This window comes from Sturnus vulgaris, chromosome 5, assembly GCF_052056855.1.
Source record: "Sturnus vulgaris isolate bStuVul1 chromosome 5, bStuVul1.hap1, whole genome shotgun sequence".
NCBI classification, from domain to species: Eukaryota; Metazoa; Chordata; class Aves; order Passeriformes; family Sturnidae; genus Sturnus; species Sturnus vulgaris.
Window position 1 is genome coordinate 66,921,048 of NC_142247.1, and position 17,086 is coordinate 66,938,133.

Consider the following 17,086-nt stretch of genomic DNA (forward strand, 5'->3'; position numbering starts at 1 on the left):
GCTGTGGTTTGTCCCAGCCAACTAACAATAGGTCAAGAGGAAATGGCCTCAAGTTTCACCAGAGGAAGTTCAAATTGGATATTAAGAAAAATTTATTCGCTAAAAGAATAGCTAAGCATTGGAACAGGCTGCCCAGGGGAGTGATGGAGACACCATCACTGGAACTACTCAAAAAGCAAGTAGAGGTGGCAATTTGCCATTTGTTTCAGCGGACATGGTAGTATTTGGTCAAAGGTTGGACCTGATCATGTTGGACATCTTTTCCAACCTTAATGCTTCTATGATTCCATGATTCCATGAATGATGCTATGATTCCACGATTCCATGAATGATGCTATTATTGAAAAATCACAGCAAATATTTTGGCATTTTGGGCCAATACCAAACGTTCTGGGATAGGAGGAGTAGCTAAGATGAGAGAATTGTGAGCTGTCTGTTGGCATAGGCAAAATGTGGTAAATACAATGCAGATTTAAAATAAGGGGATTTACTTATGCTGTAATAATTCTCAGCTCCTCTGGGAGGAGCTTGTGTGCAAGCTACAGACCAGATTTTCAGTAGGAAAACATCTCTGCATCATTTGTGTTTAGTACAGCATTCAACCTCACATAATTTTAAATAGCATAAAAGCATCCATTTGGCAAAGCAAAGTGAGCATCCAGTATCCAGTTCAGGCAACTCTTAAATAACATATAGTAGTCTTCTAAATTCCAAGATTTGGCCAGAAAAGCACAACTCCTGTGGTACTAAAAGAGCAGACCAGAGGTATGGTTGCAGAGCTGACAGCCACTGACTTAAAAATAATTGTTCTGGAGAAATCAGAATTTTTCATTGGAGGTATATATCTATTATGTTCCCCCAAAAGGTAGACTGTAAGTAATTCTGGTTTTAATATTCCCAAAATATGTTTAAAAATAAGGATAATAATGCTATTTTATGCTGTTAATATGTGTTATGTGATTTACATAAGCATTTGAATTTTTGTGTGTGAGGAGCTATCTCAAGCATACAGTCACCAATCAAACGTTTTTATTCATTCAACCACACATTAAAAAAAAGTTAGTATTAAAAAATATGAACTTTTTTTATATAGAAAAATAGTCACATCTTTCACTCAAAATGATTGCTAAAAGTAATTTTTCAACTGTAACAGAAGAAATACTTGAAAAATTGTTCTCCCAGTCTGGCAGTATGTGATGTCCAAGAGAGCTGAGTCACAAAGCAAAAGCTTTTAACTGAAAGTTTGAAGAAAAACAGTTTTATTTAATTCAGCACTTTTCGTGGAAACTTCATTGTCCTCTGACCCTGTTGTCAGCAAACAGGTTTGCTGAAACTTTCTAGAGAAATTCAGCCTGAGGCAGACACATGGTGTTCAAATTGCAAGTGTCCAGTTACAGTTTGGACAGGTAACATGACTGAAGATAGAATTTTCAAGTAGAAAACATAAGGCAAATTGTTAAACTGTGCCACTGGCACTAACTGTAATCTGCAAATAGTTAAATGTCAGGAACTCAAAAGTGTGTAACAGAGGTCTTTGTGTTTACATACTTGGTAAAATCTATGCCTTCAAATGGCTGATCTCAGCATTAATTTTTAATCATCAAATCAAATAGAACCGGCCAAAAAGCTGGATCACTACTGACTAGCAAATTCACTATTACATCTGAACAGTTTTTCCTGTTTTGCTGAGACACCAATAGTTTCAGAATGCTGACATTTTGAATATCCAGATGCTGGCTTGCACAGAAAACACATTACACTTTTACCTACTAATACTTATTTCCATGCAAGGCATTTCACTGTCAGATGCTGAACTGTCTTGAAGAATTATGAATGAAGACAAAGAGCTGTGAAATGTGACACTGCTGTTAATGCTGCAGGACTGTGAGAAATTATATGTTGGAAAGTGCATGGCAAAAGTTATGCCATTGGAAGGATAGAGTTCATGTCATCTCATATTTTTTAAAATGTTAGCTGTTCCAGTTCTTTGCTGTTCAAGAAAGGTGCTCAAATTATGAAAATTTCTGTTTTTCTTTTTTTTTCCAAAACTTGGTTATATATGTTTTCTAAACTGTGTGTTTAGTGGCTAAAACTTGTGTTATCTAAAAAGGCCCAATATATGCTAAAAAGCTTGAATGAAGCTTAGAGTAGGAAAGAAAGACTGACTGATTAGAATGAAAGTCAAGAAAAACCCAAACCCCAACAAAATCCCCATGTAAAGCTGGAGAATTCCAAGAATTATACTCTAGAAAATGAATCTTCTGTACTAAACATAATTGCAATGTTTTTACCCCCTTGTTTTTCTTTATTTTTTTTCCATTCTTTTTAAACTTTGTTCATGGAATAAATACATATTTATTTCTGCAGTATGCTGGAGTTTGTTGTAAAGGCTAGAATCCAAAATCTGTCTCCCAGATAGATGTTTGATGTAGATTTGGATGTACTAGGTGTAATCATTCCATAGGACTTTTAGTTTATTGAACTCTCATGGCAGAGAATACTGATTTTGGCAAAGAACAGAAAGTCTTTATGGCTTTTCACTGACAATGAGAAGGCTTTTCTCACTTCATGATGAGAAGTACTCCAAATACCAAAGTATACCTAAGTTACTTATGTGCCTCTGGATAACTCACTAAAAAAAGAACTGTTGTCACTCAAGAATCTCATTCAAAACCTGTGGAAATTAATAGGAAAGCTTCTTCTAACTCAGCTTGAATCCTGATCCAACATCAACATAAGTTAATGGCCCAACTCATCCAAGTGAGTGTTACAGGATCAGAACTTGTAGGAGTATTTATTCTTTGTTATAAAGACAGTCTAGATAGATCTGGTTTTGATGTCTTACAAGAAGGATGAAGGCAGTAAAAGGATTATTTTAAAGTCTTAACAAAAAATGTAGAAGCAACTGTATTTCTATGCCGTAGAAAATTTAAAACTTAACTATGTCCAAATGCAACACAATTCCTATTAAGAAACATTTGTTTTCAACACATAGACAAAGCTATTATTTGTGAAATATTTATTACTTATTTATACTTAAAAAAACCCCAACAGCTTCATTAACTTTGCCTTTATTTGAATTCATCTTTGCTTGCCCTTATTCTCCAATCTGTGTTGCTCCAATTTCAAAGGTGATTTTTATTTAAAGTGTGGCTCTGCAGTCAGGAATTGTTGCTGGATTTGTACAATTTATGGCAAGGGGCCGTCCCTGCTCATAGGTCTAAAATATTAATATGTTGTCTAGCCCAGTACAGGTCTGAGCGAGCAGGAGCTGAAATTTAACACAAACCAAACATTCCCAGTAGGAGGTTTGTAAGCATCCAGTGTGGTTTGTAGGCTGAGAGTGTAAAAGCAAAGGCAAGTCCAGGTGGTGGCAGATCCCACAGTGCTGTCAGTGAAACCTCAGCAGACCTGTTCCTAGGTAAGAAATGCAGGAATTGCATAGGAAATCATGGAGGAAGTGGTTGCCAAGTTGGGTGGGAGAGAAGAGAGAGGGAAGAAATTCTCTGCCAAATGCAGATCCAAACCATATTTTGCTGCAGAGGATGTGCAGTGCAAGCAGTTGTTACAAGCACAAAAGCATCCAAATTTGTCAGTAAAGGAGAAAGTTTTCATTAGTAGGCATGCACTGAGTTCCTTTTGCATCTGGAGCCTATCAGGCTTCACAAGAAAGTTATGTGTCATATTTAACCTTCAAGTAGTGACTGATTTTCATAGCTGAAATCTCAGGAGACAGGCTTGTGCACAATTGACAGCATGAAAGTCAATAGTCCAGCTTTTCTTCAAAATGCATTTTAGTGGGAAATAATTCCACTAGACAAGTCAAACTAGTCTCAATTAAACCACTGGAACCTGGAAAACCAGATACTTTGCTGATAAACATCAGCTACATTATTCTAATTTATCTAGGAGTAACGGGATACTGATTGCCCCTACAAGAGACTACACAATGACATGATCCAAAGAATAATGAAACACAAAATCATGTGTTGTTTGTAGATTATGCTACATTAATCTTATAAATGAATCACCATATTCTGAAGTTAAGTCTGTGTCTTCCTGTCTAACAGAATATATATATATTGTTGTGAAAAATGCAGAACTTAATCCAGAATGTCTTCCCTGGAAAGAAAATATGAGGATTGGATTCATGACTAAAAATAGTGATAACTGAAGTGACAGACCGCAGAAATCCATAGTGTTGAAAACTTACTGTGTTCTCTGCAAATGATGAATGCTTTGCTCCATAGTGACACTTGGCAAAAGAACTGTTATAGAACTTGAAATTGAGCATTTCTTTACCCACAGAAGTGTAGGAGCTCTTACAGCAAGTCCTGTCTCACCTGTTTCCTTGAATCCAGCAGAACAGATCCAAAGCCCAAACCTCTCAGCCCTGTGTGTGCTTCCAGAAGAGAGTCCCAAGCACAGGTGCAAGTGCCATGTATAAAGTCCTTTTCAGTCACATGGGAATAGTTGCAGATGGATTAACAGATTTTGTTAAAGATAGGCCAATGATTTTCATGTCAACCCATCCTTGGATCTTCTTTCTTAAATATGTGTGGACAGAACAGTTTCAAATATTAAACAATTAATTAATTAAACAATTTAATTAAACACTAATGACCTGTCTTTATATTTATTTTCACTCTTTTCTTTTCTTTTCTTTTCTTTTCTTTTCTTTTCTTTTCTTTTCTTTTCTTTTCTTTTCTTTTCTTTTCTTTTCTTTTCTTTTCTTTTCTTTTCTTTTCTTTTCTTTTCTTTTCTTTTCTTTTTTCTTTTCTTTTCTTTTCTTTTCTTTTCTTTTCTTTTCTTTTCTTTTCTTTTCTTTTCTTTTCTTTTCTTTTCTTTTCTTTTCTTTTCTTTTCTTTTCTTTTCTTTTCTTTTCTTCCAATCCTAGGTTGTTTGAATACAAAATATGTAATTTATCCAAATTTTCATTAGTAGAAACAAATTCAAGAGTGAAACATAAAAGCTACAGTGATAGAAAGTCAAACTGTAGGACAGAGACTGCCAGATTGCAAAAAGTTTAAGTCCTGTGTTTCAAGGCAGAAAGCCAATGTCCCTTTTATACAGCAAAATGAAATAATGTTTACATTTTAGATTTTTAAACTTATTTCCCCATTAAGATTCTTAATAATGGATGAACTTTCAGGTTATGAAATATTAATTCATTTAACAAGGATATCTAGAGTCTGAAAGCTTCACTTTTGATCTTGTTCTCTAGGCATAGCTTTCCTGTTTTTTAAATATGATACCATAACAAAAGAGACCATCTGCTTTTTTGTTTTTCCATACCTTCCTGTGTTTGTTAAAGCAAGGGAATCATCCAAGTTTTACATGTTTTGATCACATTCTGAGCATGTAACGTGTTGTGAACAAGAAAAATACAGGGTTATGGCAGTGCTTAGAATATGGCCGTTGTATTGTTTTGATTTGAGAAAACCCAGTTTCTTGTTTCTGGTAATTAACATTGAACCATGGGCAGAATATGATGTTCATATTAAAATTATTAATGCTGAATTTCAATAACTCACCTGAATACACAGTGATTTTTCTGGTTTATTTCTTCTCCAGTTCTCAGATGCTTGAGTGCAATTAGACAGGGTATGACCACATTCTAAGAAACAATATGTCCTTCAGAATAAATATGGTCATTGGTTAATGAAATGTCGATAAGTGGATATTTATGCAAAAAAAAATTATGCAAAAAAGAGAAAACTGTTTGGGAAATGCAGCTAAAATATAAGAGTTTGGATGGAGAACTTGCAGGGATTTGGGCTCATACTGATAGAGGATTAAGCATCACTATGGTGCCACCGTAGGTTCCTGGCTTACTGTGTAGCATTTTTGCTATTCACTTGAACATTTGTATATCTTATACACTGAACAGAAAGAGTGCTGCGTTGGTACAGTCAATATTCTGAGCAAGAAACACCTGAGCTATCCCCCAGGACATAATATAGAACACCAGTCAACAATTCTGTGTGTGCATTGCTCTTTATAGTTCTACAAGAGGTGTTTGTTAGACTTTCCAAACATATCAGTGACCTCCACAAACTTATGCAATAGTCTTATAGTTTTAAGATTTTTACCTAGATGCTAAAAGTTTGATGTGGAAAATTTCCAGCTGAAATCTTTTCCATCCCAAGAAACTCTACTAACAGCAGGTAAGAGCCAAAGCCTAAAGATTATTTCTTGAAGTGGGACAACTCTGCTGAGAATCTCACCAAGTTAAAACACAAGAAGTCATAACAGAGAGGCTGAATTCAGAATTCACTCTCTAAGGAGAGGTGTGAACACTAAGATGTTATTCATAAACTCTGTGTTAAAACATCACCAGACAAACTGTAGAAATGGTTGTATTGAGCATTAGATTCCTTTCCCTGGGACATAACTACTTGGACTCAAGAGCCTCCATTCCACCCAAGCTGCATATTAGGGTTGGAAGTGCCTGTTTGGATCTCATCCCTAACCTGAGGATATCATGTTATTAGCTCCAGCCTGTGTTGCCTTGAGCTCTCTGCCAGATCCCTCTCCTTCCCCATTCCAAGCACACAGATGACACATGCATGCTCTGCAGTTTGGCAGCAATTTCAGCCTGGGTCTGAGCCAGGAACACAAACTGTGCTTAAGACACCTCCACATGCCACTGGCTACCTGGCTCATGGCCAGCTGGGATTGGGCCACAGAGATCTTGAGGTGGCTGAGGGGAGCAAAGGATTCCACCTTGGTGCAGGGACATTCACATTTGGTATCAACTCGAAAGTGTAATCTTAGTCCCATTGTAATTAACAAAACTTCCATTGAGTCAATAAGATTAAAATTAGCCATGCATCACCACAGAGTAATAAACAAGAATCCATCAATTTGGGCTTTGAATTGTTGCTATATCATTTGTAATGCAGTGGTTCAAGGCTGATGGGCATAAATTAGATTTTTCTTCGTGTGGTACATTTTGAAAGATGCCTTAAAAACTCAGGATAAATTCTTCCTCTTCCTAATGCATCACAAACACTAATCTCCATTTTTATGCAGTTTATCAATGACAGTAATCTGTTGCATGGGAAAAGCAAGAAATGGGGCAAATCCAGAAAAGATGAAGGCCTGTGAAAAGTTGCTTTACTGTGTTTCATCAGCTTCATTTATATGGTTGTCCTTGGGCCTAATTCAATGCAGAGAAGTGAAGTAATATTGCTAGATGGCTGCAAACCTCAGGGAAATCCTCTATTTAGAGAATGATGGCTCTGAAGGGAATATCTGACTTTATTGTTACTCTATTTCTTAGAACACTCTGTTCTGGAAGTCCCAAACAGCATCAGCATGCAGGACTTTATTCACTAAGTCAGGATTGGCTAGATAACTTTTTATTCTTTACAGACATGCACTGTAATCTGTTGAATTTCCATTTCAGGAGAATTATTTTTCTGCTTCAGAATTAGTCCAGTGGAAAAGGAGAAACGTTTCCAAAGGCTTGAACCTTGAGGGAGAAGATACAGAATTAGGACTTCTGCAATCAATATCGACAGCACAGCCCTACCCTACAAGACAAACAAGTTTAAGAGCCCCTCTAGACCAATTCAAGGGACAGAAAGGCAAATTTTTATTTCTAAAATGGTAATTCAGACTAAGAAAAGATATTTTATATTTTCATTTTCTACATCCCTGGCTAGTGCCTCACACTTTGAAATACAGGGATTTCATATGCCTTCACAACAATCTTTTGAAAAAGATATTTTACCTTTAAAATTATTTCAGCTACTTATTTTTTTAATGAGGGTATTCTTACATGTCAAATATTTTTCACATCTGATTAAAGATTTTATGATAACTTTGTACAGTACTTAAATTCTTTGTGCATTTCAGTTAATTCAGATATTTCTTTAGTGTGGACAGCTTTATAGTACACTACATAATGCATAAATGTAATGTTTATTAACAGACTTAGACCAAAATCCAGATTTTTGTGTTAATGTGAAATATCAGCGATGTCTACCATTTCAATTCACAGCTGTACAGTTTGAAATCCATTGAGTATTGATGAGAATAGAAATACATTAGGAGGCCTTAAAGCGAGCAGGACAAAGACTTTTTACAAAGCTATGAAATGACAGGATAAGGAGGAATGGCTTTAAACCGAAAGAGGGGAGGTTTAGATTAGATGTTAGGAAGAAATGTTTTATTGTGAGGAGGATGAGGCCCTGGCACAGGTTGCCCAGAGAAGCTGTGGATGCCCCACCCCTGACAAGACCAGGTTGGACTGGTCTTGCAGCAACCTGGTCTGGAGGAAGGATCACAGGGCACAATCTCCAGCCTTGCCACATCCCTGCTCATGAGCCAGGCCAATGCCCTATCCCCATCCCCAGGGAAACCTGAGGATACATACCCCTGTCCTGGCTCCCCTGCTCTGCCCTGCTCCTGACTGTGCTGTCCCCAAAAACCCCTGCCACTCCCCAGCCCAGGGACCTGCCAGCCCCACAGTGCCTTGGCACCATGAGCCCATGGAAAGGGCTTGCTTTGATGTGGGAATAGAAATGTGACAGCTGGAAACAAACGTTTCTGCTTTACATGTCTCAGAACACAGGCAGCTATTAATGATTCTGGCAAAAAGTATAGCTATTCAGTTTACTTTGAATGTAAGAGAAGCCAGACCTCTACTTAAATTCTTGCCTTCCCTTGGTCTCACTCCTTTCAGAAAAGCATTGTTCTCAAAGATCCTTTCTTTAGGACAAAATAAGTGGATTGTTCAGTATAGCCATTCTTTTATTTGTTGCTGAGGACTAGATTTATATTTTGGCTTATATTTCTATTTTTTTATAGGAATTTTCTCCAGTTCCTTTCTAATGTTTGGGTTATAAGGCAGTTTTGTTACATTTTTGTCCCAGCTTGCCCTGCATGCCCATATCTCAGGAGCAACACAAGCAATAGCCACCTGCTCTGTCTGTCCTGAATGGTCATAACCAAGTTTGAAGGGCATTCAGCAACTTGATGAAGCTAAACTTTTTGATTAGGAAATTTCAGGATGAGAATCATTGTCAAAATTATCAGCTTCCACTGGGGACAGAGCCGCAGGCTGGCTTTAAGGTTTCCTGCAATAAAAAGTGCAATGAACTCATTGTCCTGGCTGCCAAACGCCAGTGTGAGGCCCTTGACAGCATGATGATATCAAACCTCCAAATAAAAGCAATTCTCCTCGCAGACTGTGGCTTCCGGCAATGTACATAGCTTGATACAGTCATTAGTTTTTATGCAGTTTTAGAGCAAACATTTTACTAGGAACCCAATTTTCTTCTGACAGAAGAGACTATTAGGGACCCCAAGCATGACAAGTCTCAAGAGTCCTTCCAACTGCAACAGGCCATTGACAGAAGGCGATTTGCCATCAAAGCTATATACATATACTTTGGTTGATTAGAGCATTAAAAAAAATGGAAAAAGAGAAGTATCTTAGCTTATCTCTACTGTTTATGGTTAATGCTCATCTTAAAAGTTTGCAGAAGGGGCTTCTATAAAGGCTCTATTCAGAGGATGCTGTGATTTTTTAATAGGTAACAGCCTTGAGTTTTGCATTATGCAAGGACAGCTGGCAAAGCATGTGGGCTGTGAAATAAGCGGGAGGCTTGATAAAATCCATCCTGAAAGAGAAAACAAGGTTAGGAGCAATGAGCTGTGACTGACTAGAGCTGTGGGAGCTTCAAAACCTTCCCCCCAAATGCAAATGCTTCAGGTTACTTTTCTGGATGGTCTGTTGAAGACGTTGTGCTCTGCGACAGCATGGAAAGAGGGAAGATGAAACTCAGCCCTTCCCTTTGCTGTTCTGCAATGGTCAGAAATCCAAAAAAAGTGCTCAGCTCACAAAACAGTCTCAGTTTCTACTGGAGGGGAATATACTGTACTGGAATACAAAATAAGTTTTATTCTGTTTTTTTAATTTCAATGTATTCTTCATGCAGATTTTTTTAAAGTTATTATAAACAAAGTGATATATGCTCAGATAAAAATGTGTTAGAGTTCACCCAGGAGCTCATGTTCTGGCCCTTTGGGATACTGAGCTCCAACCATGGTGCCTCAGAAGAGGCATTTTTGCAGTGCACAGTTTACAGAAGTTTCTGATAGCAGTGCAAGCCCCAGAAGCCAAAACTAGGTCCGATAACAATTTGTCCAAAGGATTCTCCTCTTTCAGTAGCCATCCAGTCATAGAAATTACCCAAACACCAAACATTTTTTCTAGATATTTTCCAGAGAAACTTTCTGCTCTTCCTAGTTCTATTACTCCATTTATTGTGAAATTTTATTCCTGAGCTTTATGGGTTCTCTGAAATCTATTAATAATTTGTCATTTAGATTTGATGAGGATGAATAAGAACAGAGGATTTTGTCTTGCCCATTATCTTAATGAAATATGTCCTAGAGATATAATGTACAAAAAACCACCACCTCCCAACCCAGGCACAATATTTATTTAGGATTAGATGGCAAATATGGATTTAATGCAAATGTAGTAAAAATTCTCAAATCTTAAACATTTTTAAATATTTTGTCAGTAATGTGGCAGACAGTAAAAGACAAAGAGACTTTTTTCTCTTTCTTGTGGAGGTTGTATTTAACACCTCACCTTATTCTAGCACTGTTGGAATTTGCTAAATATAACATTGTTGTCCTGATTAAATAATTAAATTGCAATCAGACAAGCTAACCTCACAAAAAAAAATTAGGTGGAATGGATAAAGATGTAACATGAAGTAAAAATCAACCCTGATAGATTGATGAAATGCCAGAATAAAATAACAAACAAAATTAACTTAATTAACCTTCAAGGGAATAATGAAAGCAGGACGATTCCATGTGTTAAATGGTGCATTACATTATTAAGCTTTGATGTTGTTTGGCAAGTGATCCCTTACATGAACAATTTTACAGACGTCAGAAGCTTCCTTGTATACTGGGGATTATTCAGTCATTTATAGTAAGTTTTATTTTGGTAGTTGTTCTAATGGTTTCAAAGTTACTTCTCAAGTTATGCTGCAAATAATTTATCTTTAAATAAGAGGTACATGATCAATCATTGTTCATAGCAAGATTTTATTCATGGGAGAAAAAAGTCCTGATATTGTCTTGGGCTTGCTTGGGGCATTTCTGGAGAATGCTAAATTTCTTTGCACAAATACTGTGAAAATAGTCAAGATGAATAGACACAATATTGTCAGAAATCAAAAAGCCACAATACAGATGCCAAAGATCTGTGTGAGCAGATATTAAATGGTACACAGGGCCCAGACCAGGTCAAAAGCTGGAAGCCTGAAGCACTGAAAACAGGCAAATATGGGAAGGTGCTGCTTTGAGCTTCTACCTCAGCTAAGTACTGCAGCAGACCTAACACAGAACCTGCACCTTCCCACAGTGAGGTGTGATATTATCAGTGAAGTAATCAATTGCGTTTTGTGTCAGAAAGGAATATCTTCTGACTTTGGCTGAGTCTCTATCAGAACATTTAATATCTACTCTGCAAAAGAAAAAGCTTTATATCATAAACCGGTGAAAAGATATAAACTTTTAAAAAGTTGTTTCAAAAGTGATTGTGCTTTATATGAATGCTTTAGGGAAACCATGTGGAAAGATACATTTTTATTAAGCTGAGATTGATTAATCCCTACCAGAGAAGAATGGAAGTGGTAGATAGTGACAGTATTAAAAAATAAACTAAACTGACTCACCAAAGAAGTATGTCATGGCTGAAAGATAAAGGCAATTTCTAAGTATTTTCTCATTCCAGGAATAATGGAAGGACATGAACAAGATAGCTTAGATTTGATTAGATTGTGTGACTTTGGAAAATATAAAGTAGATTTGGAAAATATAAATACATGAAATGTGATAATGGCATGTTGTATTTATTTAGGATAAAATCTTGTTTATAAGAAATCTGCCCTTTAATCTGTTTAATTGGAAGAAATTACTTTTAAAATGTCTACAATACAAGAAAATGTTTTTAAAGACCTGGAATTTTATGGAGTAATTCTAGCCTAATTTCACACTATGACAAAAGCCATTTTTTTCTCTCAAATGGCATTCCTGTTGAATTCAATAGGGGACATAAGCACATTCCCAAAACCAAATTCTGACAATTGGAATAGTTATCTGTCTGTTAACATCTCTTACAGTAATGGGCAGTTGCAGGCCGAATGACTAAATTGCTGTGAGGATTTCTAATATCCATTTAGGAAAAAATTCCAAAAAGCTATTTAGAAACTATATTTTGTGATATAAAACAACATGAAAAATTGTCAGTTTTAGAATTTAAGTTTATGGAACAGCGGATCTGAATATTCACACTGTCATCTGTACACCTCCTACTATCTTCTACTGTAGTCAAAAAAGCCTGAGAGAAACTCTCCCTGTACTAATGTCAGCACCCTGGCTGCTGCACTGCACTTGTCCATAAAATTCACTGCAACCCACACCTTGCTGATCTGATGGTGATCTCATGGCTGCAGATCAGGTGAGAACCAGCGTTACAAAAACCTTAAAAATAGTTTCCACATTACTGAATAGAAATTCAGTGTCTTTCTTTAGAGCATGATCTGTCTTTTAAGTATCTGAAAAAGTGTCCAAACGACTAGCCTTTTTTTTTTTCCCTATCAACATCTTTCCTTTTAGTTTTATGTTAGTGGCAGCTGTATGCTCATGAATGTGGTTCTGAAGGCTGGACTGTACATATGGGATTTTCTACGTTCTTCAAACTTTTCATATTAATAAGAATATACTACAGATTTAAGCATTTAAATAAGCAGAAGAAGTGTGCCAGCATGAAAATATAGAGGCATACAATCCCAGTCTGCTGAACACACTGACAGGTTTTCTCTTGTGTAGTCAGAGCAGCTGTTACAGAAAGAGACAGATTTTCCTGGATTTTGTGAGATTTTGATGTGTTGATGTGTTCTGTATTAAGAGCAAATATTGCTCTGTATGAAGAACAAGTATTATTTTTGACATTCCAATTTACTATTTAAATTTTGCTAAATACATATAATACCCATTGATTTTTCAGAAAGTTATACAAAAGCATACAGCAAGTTTATGATGTCTGACAAAGACAACACATAAACAACCACAAAAACACAAAGAGAAACAAAAAAACCCAAGCTATCCATCTCCATCTGCACAGAGAAGTTTTCAAAATGTGTCTATGACATCCTTAGTAAGTTCATTTCTGTATCATCCCCAAAAGAGACAATTTTTCAAAATCATCAGTATTGTCACTCCCTCACTATTTAGCACAGACATGAAAAATATAGCTGTGTTTCTGAACCTGTGTCTACCCCAAAGAGGGCCAAAACTCATTTTTATCCCTGCACATGATGTGGGGACAACAAGTAAGACAACCTGTATGTAAAGAAGTTCTAACATCTACAGATGATCCTAAGGTCAGTGGAAACTGGGTAAAAAGTCTTCCATTGTTTATAGATTCTGGCAAAAGCATTGTTTCAGGAATTATTAAATAGTTTAAATCCAAAACGTATTTCTGGCGTATATTATGCAAGAAAACTAGAAATCTTGGCTACAGAAAAACATACGATGGGCAAATCAAATTAAGGCCATAGGGGTATAGGGGAGTGCTTTAAAATTGGTCTTGGAGTTTTCACCATTATAACACTGAAGACAGGAGGGAAGTAAGAAAAGTGAGTGCTTTCTTATTTCAGTATCTCTTTTAGATTCCTTTCTTTCCATCTATTTTTCTCTCCCAACATCCTTTCTAGAGCACGGTTTTTCCACAGTCCATGAGCTGCTCACAGTGTCTGCAGCTTTCATTGTGTCCACGGATTGTGCAATGGAGCTTGTAGCAGGCAGACTCACATTCAAAAATTTACCCTAATTATGACTCTGCTTGTTCTTTTGTGTAAGAGCTAGTCCTTTGTATTCCTATGTATGTATTCCTTTTCACAGTGTCAGCCAGCAAATCTCAGTCCTAATGAAAATGATAGTCAGCTTCACCAGACACATACCAGAGGAGTCTGTGGGAATGTCACATATAAAAATATCCTGAATTTGCTCCTAAATCTTTGAACTTTCGAACGGACTCTAAACTCCCAGTCCATCATGAGCTGAGTTTTGTGTTCACCTGTCCCTTTGTCACGCTTTTCTGTTGATTGTCCTGCACTGCCACAACAGCAAGGACAGGGGCAATACTTTAATACCCAGGAGCTTAATGGCTTCTTAGGACAAAAGCAATTTGCTGCTCCAATAGTAAACTCTACCAACAGCCTGAGAATTTTTGAATTATTTTCCAGATGATGGGAATAATTTAATGTCTCAAACTGAGTGGTTCAGGTGGCAGGTGTTTCCTTCCCTCCACTGTCAAATGGAATTTCAGTTGATATGCAGGTTCGCCTTCCTGCAGAATGAAATCCGTCTTACACTAACAGTTCAGTGAGCAGAAACAAATATTATATATTTTGCAGGTTATAAAAGTTTCTGTATTTTTTAAAGCACTTGCTTCCTTAAGCAGAGCAATGATTGAAAGATCATTCAGAGTAAGCACAAATAAATTACTTAAATGCTATATCCTTTTTTTGAGAGGATGTTGTAAAAAGGGAGAGAATAGAACTACTGGTTATCTTGCAAGGTGACATGTGAGAATATAATTTACTTTCCCAATTTAAACTTAAACATTTGCAAGAGATAGGAGGGGCCAGTACTTGCAGCTCCTGCCTTTTCCTTGGCCCTGCTGAGCACATCTTTAGTACAGTGTTTGTTCTTACTTTAGAGTTTACAGTCCAGAACTTGATCTTCTACCTTGGGCAAATCTCTTACATGGTGCCTCTCTGTCCTTCTGTTGAAGGGCAAGAACTGAGTGTTTGGACAAATATTAATGATGTATAACAGTTAATCTAAATCATGCTGTAAAATTCTTTAGAAGAAATTGTGTATTCACCACACAGTTTCCTGTAGGATGAGTCCTCTCTTCAAGGACATGACTCAAACAGGTGTGGTGCTCAAACTGACAAAATGGAGTGCACTTCTTGCACTGGCTGGGCTCCTCTATATTTAAGGAAAACCAACACATTTTGGACACCGCCCAGCAAACCTCCCAAAGCTGGGCTTGGCACCTTGGTGATATATTACAATTTGCAGTAAAAAGCCATGGTACACAAGGATATGAACAGAGTGATATAAATCACCTTTTGTTCTAATCTTAGTTACATATTTGATTCAACAGATTGGGTTTATAAGTTTTATATGTTTATAAGTATCTCCTCCATCTTCTCAAAATTTCTATTTATGTATAATTTCCAAAGTAATTAATATGTTAAATAATAGATATTTTGGAATAGGTAGGAATACTAAAAAGCAAGTTCTTAAATGTTTTTTTGAAATAGTTAATGACTGACCTTCCAGGGATCCTCGTTTCATCAATAAATTGTTTCAGCAGTAACTCTCAAAAGTTTAAAGATAAATCCATAGTGTAGAGAAATTCAACATAAGAGGGAATAGAATTACAGAGAGTTGTAGAGTACCTTTTAAAACTAGTTGTCTTTGTTCAGCTTGGCATAGGAGTGAAAAAAAAGCCAATCTCAGGAATGTAGTTACTTTATTTAAAAGGAAGTTGTGTCATTCAGGTCAAGTAATTTAAATTCATTGAGCCTTCTGTCTCTCTTTTAATTGAAAAATATCAGTAGACTTCATAGGCTGATCAACCTTGGCAATTCACTTATTCAAGTTATTATGGTTAACAGCAATATCTTTCCTTCAAAAAATCACTATTAAATGTGCCTGGGGATCCTGGGACTGACTGTGTAGCTAGAGGGAAGAACCTTTCCTGGCTGCACAAATGCCAAGGGCTGGAGGTGTCCCTTCCACAGAATGAGCTTTCTGGGGAGAGGTTAATACATGAGCAGGGAGAGTTTTATAGCCAGAAGTCAGCCCCAGCTCAGGAGTCTAAAGCCAAAGCTGCCAGACATGGTGATGCAGGGAAAAAATGAAATTTAATATTCTAATCCAGAAGAGAAAATTACTAATCATGTTTGAATGCAGAAGAATGAACACTGCATATATTGCATTATTAAACTCTATTGAAAAATACATCAGTAATTTTAAGTTGCAAAAGCAATTTTAATTCAAGTATTGGTATCTAAACAAAACTTCAGATTTAGTCCTTCAGTTCCACATGAATACTGAGTTAAACTCTCTGAGAGCCCTTTTAAACCTTTACCTCCAGTCCTGTGCAATTTTACAGCATGTTTCTTGTTTTTGTTTTTTTTTTTCTTTTTAGAACTGACCTTTTACACTTAAATTGAGAAAGGTACTTTTAATACACTGCTCTACACTGTCACATTTTAATGATGAGAATGCCAAGGAACATTGGCTTTCATTAGAGAAAAACAGCAGCCTTAGAGCCAGGATATGTTTTTCTGGTGTTCCATTTCAGAAAAGTATGCTCATTCTGGCTTAGACATTCTGAAAGCAATTGAGATAGATCACATAAGTGGAAAAAAGAGATCTTAGGCTGTGTTTCAGCTTTATTTGTTCTGCTCTTTTCCCCTCTGTTTTTGCCTGTGCCTGGCCAGAAAAGAGACAAGCTCTCCAGGGAAGCTGTGATCTCTAGTATTACAATTCCTAACTCCATAGGGCTAAATTCTTCTCTAGCACTTTTGAAATATTTGAGATAAGTTTTCTCCTAAGATAATACAAATCTTTTGCAGTTACAGTTTATTTCAGAAAACCAAAGCAAGGCATTCATCGGGATCTCTGACAGATACTCCTGACTGTTTTCTGGCGAGAACAGTAGATCAAGAAATAAAGGTCCAAATATGATCCAACATGTTTCAATACTTTCTGTCCTAATTCTATGCTATTTGAAAGAAAACAAAACAAAAATCCCTATCCTGCCTACTAAAAAGCAGTGTAATTTGTATGAGAGCTTCACCATCCCATAACTGTTCTGGTGGATCTTGTGCATTTGATATAATGATCTGCACACACCCTGTGTAAAAACTACACGTATATATGATTGCACTGACTAAATTAAAAACTCAGCATGAGAGCAGGTTTCAAGACTAGATTTGAGGAGTTCCATAGAAGAAAGTTCATC